Consider the following 19,238-nt stretch of genomic DNA (forward strand, 5'->3'; position numbering starts at 1 on the left):
GCGGGAGGGATAGACACACGGGGCATGAGCGGGGGTGGGCGTCGGGAGGGATAGACACACGGGGCTTGAGCGGGGGGTGGGCTACGGGAGGGATAGACACACGGGGCATGAGCGGGGGGTGGGTGGTGGGAGGGATAGAGACACGGGGCAAGAGCGGGGGGTGGGTGGCGGGAGGCATAGAGACACGGGGCATGAGCGGGGGTGGGCGGCGGGGAGGGATAGAGACACGGGGAATGGGCAGCGGGAGGGATAGAGACATGGGGCGTGGGCGGCGGGAGGGATAGAGACACAGATTATGAGCGGGGGGAGGGATAGAGACACTGGGCATGAACGGGGGGTGGGTGGCGGGAGGCATAGAGACACGGGGCATGAGCGGGGGGAGGGATAGACACCCGGGGCATGAGCGGGGGTGGGCGGGAGGAATAGACACACAGGGCATGAGCGGCGGGTGGGCGGCTGGAGGGATAGAGACACGGGGCATGAGAGGGCGTGGGCGGCGGGAGGGATAGAGACACGGAGCATGAGCGGGGGTGGGCGGCGGGAGGGATAGAGACACGGGGAATGGGCAGCGGGAGGGATAGAGACATGGGGCGTGGGCGGCGGGAGGGATAGAGACACAGATTATGAGCGGGGGGAGGGATAGAGACACTGGGCATGAACGGGGGGTGGGCGGCGGGAGGGATAGACACATGGGGCATGAGCGGGGGTGGACGGCGGGAGGGATAGACACACGGGGCATGAGCGGGGGTGGGCGGTGGGAGGGATAGAGACACGGGGCATGAGCGGGGGGTGGGCGGCAGGAGGGATACAGACATCGGGCATGAGCGGGGGTGGGCGGTGGGAGGGATAGAGATATGGCGTGTGGGCGGCGGGAGGGTTAGAGACACAGGGCATGAGCGGGGGGAGGGATAGAGATACGGGGCATGAGCGGGGGTGGGCACGAGGAATAGACACACGGGGCATGAGCGGCGGGTGGGCGGCGGGAGGGATAGACACACGGGGCATGAGCGGGGGGTTGGGGGATGTGGAGGGAAGAGACACATGGGGCATGAGCGGGGGGTGGGCGGCGGGAGGGATAGAGACATGGGGCATGAGCGGGGGGTGGGCGGTGGGAGGGATAGAGATATGGCGTGTGGGCGGCGGGAGGGTTAAAGACACCGGGCATGAGCGGGGGGAGGGATAGAGACACAGGGCATGAGCGGGGGGTGGGCGCGAGGAATAGACACACGGGGCATGAGCGGTGGGTGGGCGGCGGGAGGGATAGACACACGGGGCATGAGCGGGGGGTTGGGGGATGGGGAGGGAAGAGACACATGGGGCATGAGCAGGGGTGGGCGGTGGGTGGGATAGAGATACGGGGCTTGGGCGGCAGGAGGGTTAGAGACACGGGGGCATGAGTGGGGGGAGGCATAGAGACACGGGGCATGAGCGGGGAGTGGGCGGCGGGAGGGATAGACACACGGGGCATGAGCGGGGGGTGGGAGGCAGGAGGGATAGACACACGGGGCATGAGCGGGGGGTGGGTGGCTTGAGGGATAGAGACATGGGGCATGAGCAGGGGTGGGCGGCGGGAGGCATAGAGACACAGGGCATGAGCAGGGGAGGGATAGACACACGGGGCATGAGCGGCGGGTGGGCGGCGGGAGGGATAGACACACGGGGCATGAGCGGGGGGTTGGGGGCAGGAGGGATAGACACACGGGGCATGAGCGGGGGGTGGGTGGCTTGAGGGATAGAGACATGGGGCATGAGTGGGGGGAGGGATAGAGACACCGGGCATGAACGGGGAGTGGGCGGCGGGAGGGATAGACACACGGGGCATGAGCGGGGGGTGGGAGGCAGGAGGGATAGACACACGGGGCATGAGCGAGGGGTGGGCGGCGGGAGGTATAGACACATGGGGTATGAGCGGGGGGTGGGGGTGGTGGGAGGGATAGACACACGGGGCATGAGCGGGGGGTGGGCGGCGGGAGGGATAGAGACACGGGGCATGAGTGGGGGGTGGGCGGCAGGAGGGATAGAGATACAGGGCATGAGCGGGGGTGGGCGGCGGGAGGCATAGAGACACGGGGCATGAGCGGGGGAGGGATAGACACACTTGGCATGAGTGGGGGGTGGGCGGGGAGGAATAGACACACGGGGCATGAGCGGCGGGTGGGCAGCGGGAGGCATAGACACACGGGGCATGAGCAGGTGGTTGGGGGATGGGGAGGGAAGAGACACATGGGGCATGAGCGGGGGGTGGGCAGTGGGTGGGATAGAGATACGGGGCTTGGGCGGCAGGAGGGTTAGAGACATGGGGCATGAGTGGGGGAGGGATAGAGACACGGGGCATGAGCGGTGAGTGGGCGGCGGGAGGGATAGAGACACGGGGCATGAGCGGGGGGTGGGTGGCGGGAGGCATAGAGACACGGGGCATGAGCGGGGGGAGGGAGATAGACACACGGGGCATGAGCGGGGTGTGGGCAGGAGGAATAGACACACGGGGCATGAGCGGAGGGTGGGCGGCGAGAGGGATAGAGACACGGGGCATGAGCGGGGAGGTGGGCGGCGGGAGGCATAGAGACATGGGGCATGAGTGGGGGGAGGGATAGACACATGGGGCATGAGCGGTGGTGGGCGGGAGGAATAGACACATGGGGCATGAGCGGCGGGTGGGCGGCGGGAGGGATGGAGACACGGGGCATGAGAGGGCGTGGGCGGCGGGAGGGATAGAGACACGGAGCATGAGCGGGGGTGGCGGCGGGAGGGATAGAGACACGGGGCATGAGCAGGGGTGGGCGGCGGGAGGGATAGAGACATGGGGGATGGGCAGCGGGAGGGATAGAGACACGGGGCGTGGGCGGCGGGAGGGATAGAGACACAGATTATGAGCGGGGGGGAGGGATAGAGACACCGGGCATGAACGGGGGGCGGCGGGAGGGATAGACACATGGGGCATGAGCGGGGGGTGGGCGGCGGGAGGGATAGACACACGGGGCATGAGCGAGGGGTGGGCGGCGGGAGGGATAGAGACACAGGGCATGAGCGGGGGGGTGGGCGGCGAGAAGGATAGAGACACGGGCATGAGCGGGGGGTGGCCGGCAGGAGGGATACAGACATGGGGCATGAGCGGGGGGTGGGCGGCGGGAGGCGTAGAGACACGGGGCATGAGCGGGGGTGGGCGCGAGGAATAGACACACGGGGCAGGAGCGGCGGATGGGCGGCGGGAGGGATAGACACACGGGGCATGAGCGGGGGGTCGGGGGATGGGGAGGGAAGAGACACATGGGGCATGAGCGGGGGTGGGCAGTGGGTGGGATAGAGACACGGGGCATGAGTGGGGGGTGGGCGGTGGGAGGGATAGAGATACGGGGCTTGGGCGGCAGGAGGGTTAGAGACATGGGGCATGAGTGGGGGGAGGGATAGAGACACGGGGCATGAGCGGGGGGTGGGTGGCGCGAGGGATAGACACACGGGGCATGAGCGGGAGGTGGGTGGCGGGAGGGATAGACACACGGGGCATGAGCGGGGGTGGGCGTCGGGAGGGATAGACACACGGGGCTTGAGCGGGGGGTGGGCTGCGGGAGGGATAGACACACGGGGCATGAGCGGGGGGTGGGTGGTGGGAGGGATAGAGACACGGGGCAAGAGCAGGGGGTGGGTGGCGGGAGGCATAGAGACACGGGGCATGAGCGGGGGGAGGGATAGACACACGGGGCATGAGCGGGGGTGGGCGGGAGGAATAGACACACAGGGCATGAGCGGCGGGTGGGCGGCTGGAGGGATAGAGACACGGGGCATGAGAGGGCGTGGGCGGCGGGAGGGATAGAGACATGGAGCATGAGCGGGGGTGGGCGGCGGGAGGGATAGAGACACGGGGAATGGGCAGCGGGAGGGATAGAGACATGGGGCGTGGGCGGCGGGAGGGATAGAGACACAGATTATGAGCGGGGGGAGGGATAGAGACACCGGGCATGAACGTGGGGTGGGCGGCGGGAGGGATAGACACACGGGGCATGAGCGGGGGTGGGCAGTGGGTGGGATAGAGACACGGGGCATGAGCGGGGGGCGGGCGGTGGGAGGGATAGAGATACGGGGCTTGGGCGGCAGGAGGGTTAGAGACATGGGGGCATGAGTGGGGGGAGGGATAGAGACACGGGGCATGAGCGGGGGGTGGGTGGCGCGAGGGATAGACACACGGGGCATGAGCGGGAGGTGGGTGGCGGGAGGGATAGACACACGGGGGCTTGAGCGGGGGGTGGGCTGCGGGAGGGATAGACACACGGGGCATGAGCGGGGGGTGGGTGGTGGGAGGGATAGAGACACGGGGCAAGAGCGGGGGTGGGTGGCGGGAGGCATAGAGACATGGGGCTTGAGCGGTGGGGAGGGATAGACACACGGGGCATGAGCGGGGGTGGGCGGGAGGAATAGACACACAGGGCATGAGCGGCGGGTGGGCGGCTGGAGGGATAGAGACACGGGGCATGAGAGGGCGTGGGCGGCGGGAGGGATAGAGACACGGAGCATGAGCGGGGGTGGGCGGCGGGAGGGATAGAGACACGGGGAATGGGCAGCGGGGAGGGATAGAGACATGGGGCGTGGGCAGCGGGAGGGATAGAGACACAGATTATGAGCGGGGGGAGGGATAGAGACACCCGGCATGAACGGGGGGTGGGCGGCGGGAGGGATAGACACATGGGGCATGAGCGGGGGGTGGGCGGCGGGAGGGATAGACACACGGGGCATGAGCGGGGGGTGGGCGGTGGGAGGGATAGAGACACAGGCATGAGCGGGGGGTGGGCGGCAGGAGGGATACAGACATGGGGCATGAGCGGGGGTTGGCGGCGGGAGGCATAGAGACACGGGGCATGAGCGGGGGAGGGATAGACACACGGGGCATGAGCGGGGGGTGGGCGGGAGGAATAGACACACGGGGCATGAGCAGGGGGTGGGCGGCGGGAGGGATAGAGACACGGGGCATGAGTGGGTGGTGGGCGGCAGGAGGGATAGAGATACAGGGCATGAGCGGGGGTGGGCGGCGGGGAGGCATAGAGACACGGGGCATGAGCGGGGGAGGGATAGACACACTTGGCATGAGTGGGGGGTGGGCGGGAGGAATAGACACACGGGGCATGAGCGGCGGGTGGGCGGCGGGAGGCATAGACACACGGGGCATGAGCGGGTGGTTGGGGGATGGGGAGGGAAGAGACACATGGGGCATGAGCGGGGGGTGGGCAGTGGGTGGGATAGAGATACGGGGCTTGGGCGGCAGGAGGGTTAGAGACATGGGGCATGAGTGGGGGAGGGATAGAGACACGGGGCATGAGCGGTGAGTGGGTGGCGGGAGGCATAGAGACACGGGGCATGAGCGGGGGGAGGGAGATAGACACACGGGGCATGAGCGGGGTGTGGGCAGGAGGAATAGACACACGGGGCATGAGCGGAGGGTGGGCGGCGAGAGGGGATAGAGACACGGGGCATGAGCGGGGAGGTGGGCGGCGGGAGGCATAGAGACATGGGGCATGAGTGGGGGGAGGGATAGACACATGGGGCATGAGCGGGGGTGGGCGGGAGGAATAGACACATGGGGCATGAGCGGCGGGTGGGCGGCGGGAGGGATGGAGACACGGGGCATGAGAGGGCGTGGGCGGCGGGAGGGATAGAGACACGGAGCATGAGCGGGGGTGGCGGCGGGAGGGATAGAGACACGGGGCATGAGCAGGGGTGGGCGGCGGGAGGGATAGAGACATGGGGGATGGGCAGCGGGAGGGATAGAGACACGGGGCGTGGGCGGCGGGAGGGATAGAGACACAGATTATGAGCGGGGGGGAGGGATAGAGACACCGGGCATGAACGGGGGGCGGCGGGAGGGATAGACACATGGGGCATGAGCGGGGGGTGGGCGGCGGGAGGGATAGACACACGGGGCATGAGCGAGGGGTGGGCGGCGGGAGGGATAGAGACACAGGGCATGAGCGGGGGGGTGGGCGGCGAGAGGGATAGAGACACGGGCATGAGCGGGGGGTGGCAGCAGGAGGGATACAGACATGGGGCATGAGCGGGGGGTGGGCGGCGGGAGGCGTAGAGACACGGGACATGAGCGGGGGTGGGCGCGAGGAATAGACACACGGGGCATGAGCGGCGGATGGGCGGCGGGAGGGATAGACACACAGGGCATGAGCGGGGGGTCGGGGGATGGGGAGGGAAGAGACACATGGGGCATGAGCGGGGGTGGGCAGTGGGTGGGATAGAGACACGGGGCATGAGCGGGGGGTGGGCGGTGGGAGGGATAGAGATACGGGGCTTGGGCGGCAGGAGGGTTAGAGACATGGGGCATGAGTGGGGGGAGGGATAGAGACACAGAGCATGAGCGGGGGGTGGGTGGCGCGAGGGATAGACACACGGGGCATGAGCGGGAGGTGGGTGGCGGGAGGGATAGACACACGGGGCATGAGCGGGGGTGGGCGTCGGGAGGGATAGACACACGGGGCTTGAGCGGGGGGTGGGCTGCGGGAGGGATAGACACACGGGGCATGAGCGGGGGGTGGGTGGTGGGAGGGATAGAGACACGGGGCAAGAGCAGGGGGTGGGTGGCGGGAGGCATAGAGACACGGGGCATGAGCGGGGGGAGGGATAGACACACGGGGCATGAGCGGGGGTGGGCGGGAGGAATAGACACACAGGGCATGAGCGGCGGGTGGGCGGGAGGAATAGACACACGGGGCATGAGCGGGGGGTGGGCGGCGGGAGGGATAGAGACACGGGGCATGAGTGGGGGGTGGGCGGCAGGAGGGATAGAGATACAGGGCATGAGCGGGGGTGGGCGGCGGGAGGCATAGAGACACGGGGCATGAGCGGGGGAGGGATAGACACACTTGGCATGAGTGGGGGGTGGGCGGGAGGAATAGACACACGGGGCATGAGCGGCGGGTGGGCGGCGGGAGGCATAGACACACCGGGCATGAGCGGGTGGTTGGGGGATGGGGAGGGAAGAGACACATGGGGCATGAGCGGGGGGTGGGCAGTGGGTGGGATAGAGATACGGGGCATGGGCGGCAGGAGGGTTAGAGACATGGGGCATGAGTGGGGGAGGGATAGAGACACGGGGCATGAGCGGTGAGTGGGCGGCGGGAGGGATAGAGACACGGGGCATGAGCGGGGGGTGGGTGGCGGGAGGCATAGAGACACGGGGCATGAGCGGGGGGAGGGAGATAGACACACGGGGCATGAGCGGGGTGTGGGCAGGAGGAATAGACACATCGGGCATGAGCGGAGGGTGGGCGGCGAGAGGGATAGAGACACGGGGCATGAGCGGGGAGGTGGGCGGCGGAGGCATAGAGACATGGGGCATGAGTGGGGGGAGGGATAGACACATGGGGCATGAGCGGGGGTGGGCGGGAGGAATAGACACATGGGGCATGAGCGGCGGGTGGGCAGCGGGAGGGATGGAGACACGGGGCATGAGAGGGCGTGGGCGGCGGGAGGGATAGAGACACGGAGCATGAGCGGGGGTGGCGGCGGGAGGGATAGAGACACGGGGCATGAGCAGGGGTGGGCGGCGGGAGGGATAGAGACATGGGGGATGGGCAGCGGGAGGGATAGAGACACGGGGCGTGGGCAGCGGGAGGGATAGAGACACAGATTATGAGCGGGGGGGAGGGATAGAGACACCGGGCATGAACGGGGGGGCGGCGGGAGGGATAGACACATGGGGCATGAGCGGGGGGTGGGCGGCGGGAGGGATAGACACACGGGGCATGAGCGAGGGGTGGGCGGCGGGAGGGATAGAGACACAGGGCATGAGCGGGGGGGGTGGGCGGCGAGAGGGATAGAGACACGGGCATGAGCGGGGGGTGGCCGGCAGGAGGGATACAGACATGGGGCATGAGCGGGGGGTGGGCGGCGGGAGGCGTAGAGACACGGGGCATGAGCGGGGGTGGGCGCGAGGAATAGACACACGGGGCATGAGCGGCGGATGGGCGGCGGGAGGGATAGACACACGGGGCATGAGCGGGGGGTCGGGGGATGGGGAGGGAAGAGACACATGGGGCATGAGCGGGGGTGGGCAGTGGGTGGGATAGAGACACGGGGCATGAGCGGGGGGTGGGCGGTGGGAGGGATAGAGATACGGGGCTTGGGCGGCAGGAGGGTTAGAGACATGGGGCATGAGTGGGGGGAGGGATAGAGACACGGGGCATGAGCGGGGGGTGGGTGGCGCGAGGGATAGACACACGGGGCATGAGCGGGAGGTGGGTGGCGGGAGGGATAGACACACGGGGCATGAGCGGGGGTGGGCGTCGGGAGGGATAGACACACGGGGCTTGAGCGGGGGGTGGGCTGCGGGAGGGATAGACACACGGGGCATGAGCGGGGGGTGGGTGGTGGGAGGGATAGAGACACTGGGCAAGAGCGGGGGGTGGGTGGCGGGAGGCATAGAGACACGGGGCATGAGCGGGGGGAGGGATAGACACACGGGGCATGAGCGGGGGTGGGCGGGAGGAATAGACACACAGGGCATGAGCGGCGGGTGGGCGGCTGGAGGGATAGAGACACGGGGCATGAGAGGGCGTGGGCGGCGGGAGGGATAGAGACACGGAGCATGAGCGGGGGTGGGCGGCGGGAGGGATAGAGACACGGGGAATGGGCAGCGGGAGGGATAGAGACATGGGGCGTGGGCGGCGGGAGGGATAGAGACACAGATTATGAGCGGGGGGAGGGATAGAGACACCGGGCATGAACGGGGGGTGGGCGGCGGGAGGGATAGACACATGGGGCATGAGCGGGGGGTGGGCGGCGGGAGGGATAGACACACGGGGCATGAGCGGGGGGTGGGCGGTGGGAGGGATAGAGACACAGGCATGAGCGGGGGGTGGGCGGCAGGAGGGATACAGACATGGGGCATGAGCGGGGGTTGGCGGCGGGAGGCATAGAGACACGGGGCATGAGCGGGGGAGGGATAGACACACGGGGCATGAGCGCGGGGTGGGCGGGAGGAATAGACACATGGGGCATGAGCGGGGGGTGGGCGGCGGGAGGGATAGAGACACGGGGCATGAGTGGGGGGTGGGCGGCAGGAGGGATAGAGATACAGGGCATGAGCGGGGGTGGGCGGCGGGAGGCATAGAGACACGGGGCATGAGCGGGGGAGGGATAGACACACTTGGCATGAGTGGGGGGTGGGCGGGAGGAATAGACACACGGGGCATGAGCGGCGGGTGGGCGGCGGGAGGCATAGACACACGGGGCATGAGCGGGTGGTTGGGGGATGGGGAGGGAAGAGACACATGGGGCATGAGCGGGGGGTGGGCAGTGGGTGGAATAGAGATACGGGGCTTGGGCGGCAGGAGGGTTAGAGACATGGGGCATGAGTGGGGGAGGGATAGAGACACGGGGCATGAGCGGTGAGTGGGCGGCGGGAGGGATAGAGACACGGGGCATGAGCGGGGGGTGGGTGGCGGGAGGCATAGAGACACGGGGCATGAGCGGGGGGAGGGAGATAGACACACGGGGCATGAGCGGGGTGTGGGCAGGAGGAATAGACACACGGGGCATGAGCGGAGGGTGGGCGGCGAGAAGGATAGAGACACGGGGCATGAGCGGGGAGGTGGGCGGCGGGAGGCATAGAGACATGGGGCATGAGTGGGGGGAGGGATAGACACATGGGGCATGAGCGGGGGTGGGTGGGAGGAATAGACACATGGGGCATGAGCGGCGGGTGGGCGGCGGGAGGGATGGAGACACGGGGCATGAGAGGGCGTGGGCAGCGGGAGGGATAGAGACACGGAGCATGAGCGGGGGTGGCGGCGGGAGGGATAGAGACACGGGGCATGAGCAGGGGTGGGCGGCGGGAGGGATAGAGACATGGGGGATGGGCAGCGGGAGGGATAGAGACACGGGGCGTGGGTGGCGGGAGGGATAGAGACACAGATTATGAGCGGGGGGGAGGGATAGAGACACCGGGCATGAACGGGGGGCGGCCGGCAGGAGGGATACAGACATGGGGCATGAGCGGGGGGTGGCCGGCAGGAGGGATACAGACATGGGGCATGAGCGAGGGGTGGGCGGCGGGAGGGATAGAGACACAGGGCATGAGCGGGGGGGTGGGCGGCGAGAGGGATAGAGACACAGGCATGAGCGGGGGGTGGCCGGCAGGAGGGATACAGACATGGGGCATGAGCGGGGGGTGGGCGGCGGGAGGCGTAGAGACACGGGGCATGAGCGGGGGTGGGCGCGAGGAATAGACACACGGGGCATGAGCGGCGGATGGGCGGCGGGAGGGATAGACACACGGGGCATGAGCGGGGGGTCGGGGGATGGGGAGGGAAGAGACACATGGGGCATGAGCGGGGGTGGGCAGTGGGTGGGATAGAGACACGGGGCATGAGCGGGGGGTGGGCGGTGGGAGGGATAGAGATACGGGGCTTGGGCGGCAGGAGGGTTAGAGACATGGGGCATGAGTGGGGGGAGGGATAGAGACACGGGGCATGAGCGGGGGGTGGGTGGCGCGAGGGATAGACACACGGGGCATGAGCGGGAGGTGGGTGGCGGGAGGGATAGACACACAGGGCATGAGCGGGGGTGGGCGTCGGGAGGGATAGACACACGGGGCTTGAGCGGGGGGCCTGCTGCGGGAGGGATAGACACACGGGGCATGAGCGGGGGGTGGGTGGTGGGAGGGATAGAGACACGGGGCAAGAGCGGGGGGTGGGTGGCGGGAGGCATAGAGACACGGGGCATGAGCGGGGGGAGGGATAGACACCCGGGGCATGAGCGGGGGTGGGCGGGAGGAATAGACACACAGGGCATGAGCGGCGGGTGGGCGGCTGGAGGGATAGAGACACGGGGCATGAGAGGGCGTGGGCGGCGGGAGGGATAGAGACATGGAGCATGAGCGGGGGTGGGCGGCGGGAGGGATAGAGACACGGGGAATGGGCAGCGGGAGGGATAGAGACATGGGGCGTGGGCGGCGGGAGGGATAGAGACACAGATTATGAGCGGGGGGAGGGATAGAGACACCGGGCATGAACGTGGGGTGGGCGGCAGGAGGGATAGACACATGGGGCATGAGCGGGGGGTGGGCGGCGGGAGGGATAGACACACGGGGCATGAGCGGGGGGTGGGCGGTGGGAGGGATAGAGACACGGGGTATGAGCGGGGGGTGGGCGGCAGGAGGGATACAGACATCGGGCATGAGCGGGGGGTGGGCGGTGGGAGGGATAGAGATATGGTGTGTGGGCGGCGGGAGGGTTAGAGACACGGGGCATGAGCGGGGGGAGGGATAGAGATACGGGGCATGAGCGGGGGTGGGCACGAGGAATAGACACACGGGGCATGAGCGGCGGGTGGGCGGCGGGAGGGATAGACACACGGGGCATGAGCGGGGGGTTGGGGGATGGGGAGGGAAGAGACACATGGGGCATGAGCGGGGGGTGGGCGGCGGGAGGGATAGAGACATGGGGCATGAGCGGGGGGTGGGCGGTGGGAGGGATAGAGATATGGCGTGTGGGCGGCGGGAGGGTTAAAGACACCGGGCATGAGCGGGGGGAGGGATAGAGACACAGGGCATGAGCGGGGGGTGGGCGCGAGGAATAGACACACGGGGCATGAGCGGTGGGTGGGCGGCGGGAGGGATAGACACACGGGGCATGAGCGGGGGGTTGGGGGATGGGGAGGGAAGAGACACATGGGGCATGAGCAGGGGGTGGGCGGTGGGTGGGATAGAGATACGGGGCTTGGGCGGCAGGAGGGTTAGAGACACGGGGCATGAGTGGGGGGAGGCATAGAGACACGGGGCATGAGCGGGGAGTGGGCGGCAGGAGGGATAGACACACGGGGCATGAGCGGGGGGTGGGAGGCAGGAGGGATAGACACACGGGGCATGAGCGGGGGGTGGGTGGCTTGAGAATAGAGACATGGGGCATGAGCGGGGGTGGGCGGCGGGAGGCATAGAGACACAGGGCATGAGCAGGGGAGGGATAGACACACGGGGCATGAGCGGCGGGTGGGCGGCGGGAGGGATAGACACATGGGGCATGAGCAGGGAGTTGGGGGCAGGAGGGATAGACACACGGGGCATGAGCGGGGGGTGGGTGGCTTGAGGGATAGAGACATGGGGCATGAGTGGGGGGAGGGATAGAGACACCGGGCATGAACGGGGAGTGGGCGGCGGGAGGGATAGACACACGGGGCATGAGCGGGGGTTGGGAGGCAGGAGGGATAGACACACGGGGCATGAGCGAGGGGTGGGCGGCGGGAGGTATAGACACACGGGGTATGAGCGGGGGGTGGGGGTGGTGGGAGGGATAGACACACGGGGCATGGGCGGGGGATGGGTGGTGGGAGGGATAGACACATGGGGCCTGAGCGGGGGGTGGCCGGCGGGAGGTATAGACACAGCGGGCATGAGCGGGGCTTGGGGGGGAGGGAAGAGACACACGGGGCACGAGCGGGGGTTGGGCGGCGGGAGGGATAGACACATGGGGCATGAGCGGGGGTGGGCGGGAGGAATAGACACATGGGGCATGAGCGGCGGGTGGGCGGCGGGAGGGATGGAGACACGGGGCATGAGAGGGCGTGGGCGGCGGGAGGGATAGAGACATGGGGCATGAGCAGGGGTGGGCGGCGGGAGGGATAGAGACACGGGGAATGGGCAGCGGGAGGGATAGAGACATGGGGCGTGGGCGGCGGGAGGGATAGAGACACAGATTGTGAGCGGGGGGAGGGATAGAGACACCGGGCATGAACGGGGGGTGGGCGGCTGGAGGGATAGACACATGGGGCATGAGCGGGGGGTGGGCGGCGGGAGGGATAGACACACGGGGCATGAGCGGGGGGTGGGCGGTGGGAGGGATAGAGACACGGGGCATGAGCGGGGGGTGGGCGGCAGGAGGGATACAGACATCGGGCATGAGCGGGGGGTGGGCGGTGTGAGGGATAGAGATATGGCGTGTGGGCGGCAGGAGGGTTAAAGACACGGGGCATGAGCGGGGGGAGGGATAGAGATACGGGGCATGAGCGGGGGTGGGCACGAGGAATAGACACACGGGGCATGAGCGGCGGGTGGGCGGCGGGAGGGATAGACACACGGGGCATGAGCGGGGGGTTGGGGGATGGGGAGGGAAGAGACACATGGGGCATGAGCGGGGGGTGGGCGGCGGGAGGGATAGAGACATGGGGCATGAGCGGGGGGTGGGCGGTGGGAGGGATAGAGATATGGCGTGTGGGCGGCGGGAGGGTTAAAGACACCGGGCATGAGCGGGGGGAGGGATAGAGACACAGGGCATGAGCGGGGGGTGGGCGCGAGGAATAGACACACGGGGCATGAGCGGTGGGTGGGCGGCGGGAGGGATAGACACACGGGGCATGAGCGGGGGGTTGGGGGATGGGGAGGGAAGAGACACATGGGGCATGAGCAGGGGGTGGGCGGTGGGTGGGATAGAGATACGGGGCTTGGGCGGCAGGAGGGTTAGAGACACGGGGCATGAGTGGGGGGAGGCATAGAGACACGGGGCATGAGCGGGGAGTGGGCGGCGGGAGGGATAGACACACGGGGCATGAGCGGGGGGTGGGAGGCAGGAGGGATAGACACACGGGGCATGAGCGGGGGGTGGGTGGCTTGAGGGATAGAGACATGGGGCATGAGCGGGGGTGGGCGGCGGGAGGCATAGAGACACAGGGCATGAGCAGGGGAGGGATAGACACACGGGGCATGAGCGGCGGGTGGGCGGCGGTAGGGATAGACACACGGGGCATGAGCGGGGGGTTGGGGGCAGGAGGGATAGACACACGGGGCATGAGCGGGGGGTGGGTGGCTTGAGGGATAGAGACATGGGGCATGAGTGGGGGGAGGGATAGACACACGGGGCATGAGCGGGGGGTGGGAGGCAGGAGGGATAGACACACGGGGCATGAGCGAGGGGTGGGCGGCGGGAGGTATAGACACACAGGGTATGAGCGGGGGGTGGGGGTGGTGGGAGGGATAGACACACGGGGCATGGGCGGGGGATGGGTGGTGGGAGGGATAGACACATGGGGCCTGAGCGGGGGGTGGCCGGCGGGAGGTATAGACACAGCGGGCATGAGCGGGGCTTGGGGGGGAGGGAAGAGACACACGGGGCACGAGCGGGGGGTGGGCGGCGGGAGGGATAGACACACGGGGCATGAGCGAGGGGTCAGAGGGTGGGGGGAGGGGAGAGACACACCAGGCATGAGTGGAGGGTGGGCAGTGGGAGGGATAGAGACACGGGACATGAGTGGGGGGTGGGCGGCGGGAGGGAACCAAACACAGGGCATGAGCGGGGGGGTTGGCGGCGGGAGGGATAGACACACTGGGCATGAGCGGTGGGTGGGCGGTTTTGGGCTAGACACACGGGGCATGAGCGGGGGAGGGATAGAACCACGGGGCATAAGCGGGGGGTGGGCGGCGGGAGGGATAGACACATGGGACATGAGCGGGGGGTGGGCAGCGGGAGGGATAGACACACGGGGCATGAGCGGGTGGTGGGCGGTGGGAAGGATAGACACACAGGGCATGAGCGGGGGGTGGGCGGCGGGAGGGATAGACACACAGGGCATGAGCGGGGGTGGGCGGCGGGAGGGATAGACACACTGGGCATGAGCGGGGGCTGGGCGGCGGGAGGGATAGACACACGGGGCATGAGTGGGGGGTGCGCGGCAGGAGGGATAGACACACGGGGCATGAGCATGGGGTTGGGGGGTGTGGGGAGGGGAGAGACACACGGGGCATGAGCGGGGGGTGCGCGGCAGGAGGGATGGACACACGGGGCATACGCGGGGGGCTGGGGGGTGTGGGGAGGGGAGAGACACACGGGGCATGAGCGGGGGGTGGGCGGCGAGAGGGATAGACACACGGGGCATGAGCGGGGGGTCAGAGGGTGGGCGGAGAGGGGAGAGACACACGGGGCATGAGCGGGGGTGGGCAGCAGGAGGGATAGAGACACGGGGCATGAGCGGGGGGTGGGCGGCGGGAGGGATGGAGACACGGGGCATGAGAGGGCGTGGGCGGCGGGAGGGATAGAGACACGGAGCATGAGCGGGGGTGGCGGCGGGAGGGATAGAGACATGGGGCGTGAGTGGGGGGTGGGCGGCGGGAGGGATAGACACACGGGGCATGAGCGGGGGAGGGATAGACACACGGGGCATGAGCGGGGAGGTGGGCAGCACGGGAGGGATAGACACACGGGGCATGAGCGGGGGGTAGGCAGCGGGAGGGATAGAGACACGAGGCGTGAGTGGGGGGTGGGCGGCGGGAGGGATAGACACACGGGGCATGAGCGGGGGGAGGGATAGACACACGGGGCATGAGCGGGTGGGTGGGCGGTGTTAGGGATAGACACACAGGGCATGAGCAGGGGGTGGGCGGCGGGAGGGATAGACAGACGGGGCATGAGCGGGGGTGGGCAGTGGGAGGAATAGACACACGGGGCATGAGCGGGGGTGGGCAGCAGGAGGGATAGACACACGGGGCATGAGCTGGGGGTGGGCGGCGGGAGGGATAGACACACAGGGCATGAGTGGGGGTTGGGAGGAGGGAGTATAGACACACGGGGCATGAGCGAGGGGTGGGCGGGAGGTATTAGACACACGGGGCATGAGGGGGCGGTCGGGGGGTGGGGGGTAGGGGAGAGACACACGGGGCATGAGCGGGGGGTGGGCTGTGGGAGGGATAGAGACACAGGGCATGAACGGGGGGTGGGCGGCGGGAGGGATAGAGACACAGGGCATGAGCAGGGGGAGGGATAGAGACACGGGCATGAGCGGGGGATGGGCAGCGGGAGGGATAGACACACGGGGCATCAGCGGGGGGTGGGCAGTGGGAGGGATAGACACACGGGGCATGAGCGGGGGGTGGGCAGCGGGAGCGATAGACACATGGGGCATGAGTGGGGGGTGGGCAGAGGGAGGGATAGACACACGGTAAATGAGCGGGGGGTCGGTGGGCGGGAGGGATAGACACACGGGGCATGAGCGGTGGGTGGGCGGTGGGAGGGCTAGACACACGGGGCATGAGCGGGGGAGGGATAGAACCACGGGGCATGAGCGGGGGGTGGGCGGCGGGAGGGATAGACACACGGGGCATGAGCGGGTGGTGGGCGGTGGGAAGGATAGACACACAGGGCATGAGCGGGGGTGGGCGGCAGGAGGGATAGACACGCAGGGCATGAGTGGGGGTGGGCGGCGGGAGGGATAGACACACGGGGCATGAGCGGGGGGTGGGCGGCGGGAGGGATAGACACACGGGGCATGAGTGGGGGGTGCGCGGCAGGAGGGATAGACACACGGGGCATGAGCATGGGGTGGGAGGGATAGACACACGGGGCATGAGCGGGAGGGATAGATACACGGGGCATGAGCGGGGGGTGGGCGGCGGGAGGGATAGAGACACGGGGCATGAGCGGGGGGTGGGAGGCGGGAGCGATAGACACACGGGGCATGAGCGGGGGAGGGATAGACACACGGGGCATGAGCGGGGAGGTGGGCAGCACGGGAGGGATAGACACACGGGGCATGAGCGGGGGGTGGGCAGCGGGAGGGATAGAGACACGGGGCGTGAGTGGGGGGTGGGCGGCGGGAGGGATAGACACACGGGGCATGAGCGGGGGGAGGGATAGACACACGGGGCATGAGCGGGTGGGTGGGCGGTGTTAGGGATAGACACACAGGGCATGAGCAGGGGGTGGGCGGCGGGAGGGATAGACACACGGGGCATGAGCGGGGGTGGGCAGCGGGAGGGATAGACACATGGGGCATGAGCGGGGGGTGGGCGGTGGGAGGGATAGACACATGGGGAATGAGCGGGGGTGGGCTGAGGGAGGGATAGACACACGGGGCATGAGCGGGAGGGAGAGAGACACACGGAGCATGAGCGGGGGGTGGGCGGGAGGTATTAGACACACGGGGCATGAGCGGGCGGTCGGGGGTTGGGGGGTAGGGGACATATACACGGGGCATGAGCGGGGGGTGGGCTGTGGGAGGGATAGAGACACAGGGCATGAACGGGGGGTGGGCGGCGGGAGGGATAGAGACACAGGGCATGAGCAGGGGGAGGTATGGAGACACGGGCATGAGCGGGGGATGGACAGCGGGAGGGATAGACACACGGGGCATCAGCGGGGGGTGGGCAGTGGGAGGGATAGACACACGGGGCATGAGCGGGGGGTGGGCAGCGGGAGCGATAGACACATGGGGCATGAGTGGGGGGTGGGCAGCGTGAGGGATAGATACACGGTAAATGAGCGGGGGGTCGGTGGGCGGGAGGGATAGACACACGGGGCATGAGTGGGGGGTGGGCGGTGGGAGGGATGGAGACATGGGGCAAGAGCGGGGGGTGGGCAGCGGGAGGGATAGAGACATGGGGCATTAGAGGGGGGAGGGATAGAGACACGGGGAGTGGGCGGCGGGAGGGATAGACACAGGGGGCATGAGCGGGGAGTGGGCAGCGGGAGGGATAGACACACGGGGCATGAGCGGGGGTGGGCAGGAGGAATAGACACACAGGGCATGAGCGGGGGGTGGGCGGCGGGAGGGATAGACACACGGGGCATGAGCAGAGGGTAGGGGGCTGGGGGGGAGGGGAGAGACACACGGGGCGTGAGCTGGGGAGGGGAGAGATACACGTGGCATGAGCGGGGGTGGGCAGTGGGAGGGATAGAGACACGGGGCATGAGCGGGGGGTGGGCGGCAGGAGGGATAGAGACATGGGACATGATCGGGGGTTGGGGGTGGGGGGAGGGGAGAGACACACGGGGCATGAGCGGGGGGTAGGCGGGGCATGAGCGGGAGAGAGAGAGACACATGGGGCATGAGCCGGGGGTGGGTGGGAGTGGGAGAGACACGGGGCATGAGCGGGAGGGAGAGAGACACACGGGACACACGGGGCATGAGGGGTGGGCGGCGGGAGGGATAGACACACGGGGCCTGAGCGGGGGGTGGGCGGCGGGAAGGATAGACACACGGGGAATGAGCGGGAGTGGGCGGTGGGAGGGATAGAGACATGGGGCATGAGCGGGGGTGGGCGGCGGTAGGGATAGAGGCACGGGGCATGAGCGGGGGGTGGGCGGCGGGAGGGATAGACACACAGGGCATGAGCGGTGGGGTGGACGGCGGGAGGGATAGACACATGGGGCATGAGCGGGGGGTGGGCGGTGGGAGGGATAGACACATGAGGGGGTGGAGGGAGGGAGAGAGACACACAGCGTTCGTGTGCAGGCGGCAGATCCCGCTCCTCGGCACTCCGCTGGCCACCGTGTGCCGATGGCGTGAGCGGGGGCCTGGAGGAACAGGGGAGACTCGGAGCATGAGGGGAGGTGGGGGGGAAAAGAAGGACACATGGGGCATGAGCGGGGGTGGGAGGAATAGGAGACAGACACGGGCGGACTTACTGTGCAGGCGACAGATCCCTCTCCTGCTGACAAAGCCTCTCATGCGAAGAACAAAGATGGCGGGTGTCTCTGAAGCCAGGCGCACTGCACGCTTTCGTCGCATCTAATGAGAGAGCACGTCAGATGTCCGCGGACATCACGCAAGCTGCTTGCCCAATCACCGTCCTGTCCGCGGAGCGAACAGGGAAGTGTGTCCGCGAAGCGAACACAGATATCACTAATTTTTTTCACTTACATTTTTGTCATTTTTTTTAAAACTACTGGACGGATTTACACCAAAGTTGGTGTAAATCCGTCCAGCGGTTTGGGCTGTAGGAGTGAGCAAAGTTTTTTCCCATTATGTCTATGGGAAAAAACAAAAGTTTTGCGACCCCCCCATAACTTCCCCCCCTTGACGAACCCTCACCAAACTTTGCAAAAAAAATTCAGAGTGGGCCATATACTTTTTTTTGCAAAGTTTGGTGAGGATTCGTCCAGGGGGAGCAAAGTTATAAGCCACCCAAAAAGTGCTCTTCCTATGGAAACACCAACTTAACCATAACTACATGGCCACTACATGGCTACTACTGTTTTGTCCCAGCAGGGGGGCAGCTCCTTAAAGTGGGCTGCCCATGTGAAAGGATATCTGGGTTTGGTGTTTTTCGAGGATTACTTGTCAAATCCCTCAATCATCACACCGGTTGCAAAGGAATCAATCAAGGGTGCAGCAGGGGCATAGGCGTGGGAGTGTTATGGTGTTTATCAAGAGAAACTCGAGTACCTGTTGGTTTGGTTGTAGATCTTGATGTGGCAGCCAGACTGACAACTGTCTCCAGACGGACTTAATGACACAAGGAACCGACCCTTCCACCACCC

The sequence above is a fragment of the Ambystoma mexicanum genome, chromosome 1p (genome assembly GCF_040938575.1).
Source record: "Ambystoma mexicanum isolate Mex_15411 chromosome 1p, UKY_AmexF1_1, whole genome shotgun sequence".
Classification (NCBI taxonomy): domain Eukaryota; kingdom Metazoa; phylum Chordata; class Amphibia; order Caudata; family Ambystomatidae; genus Ambystoma; species Ambystoma mexicanum.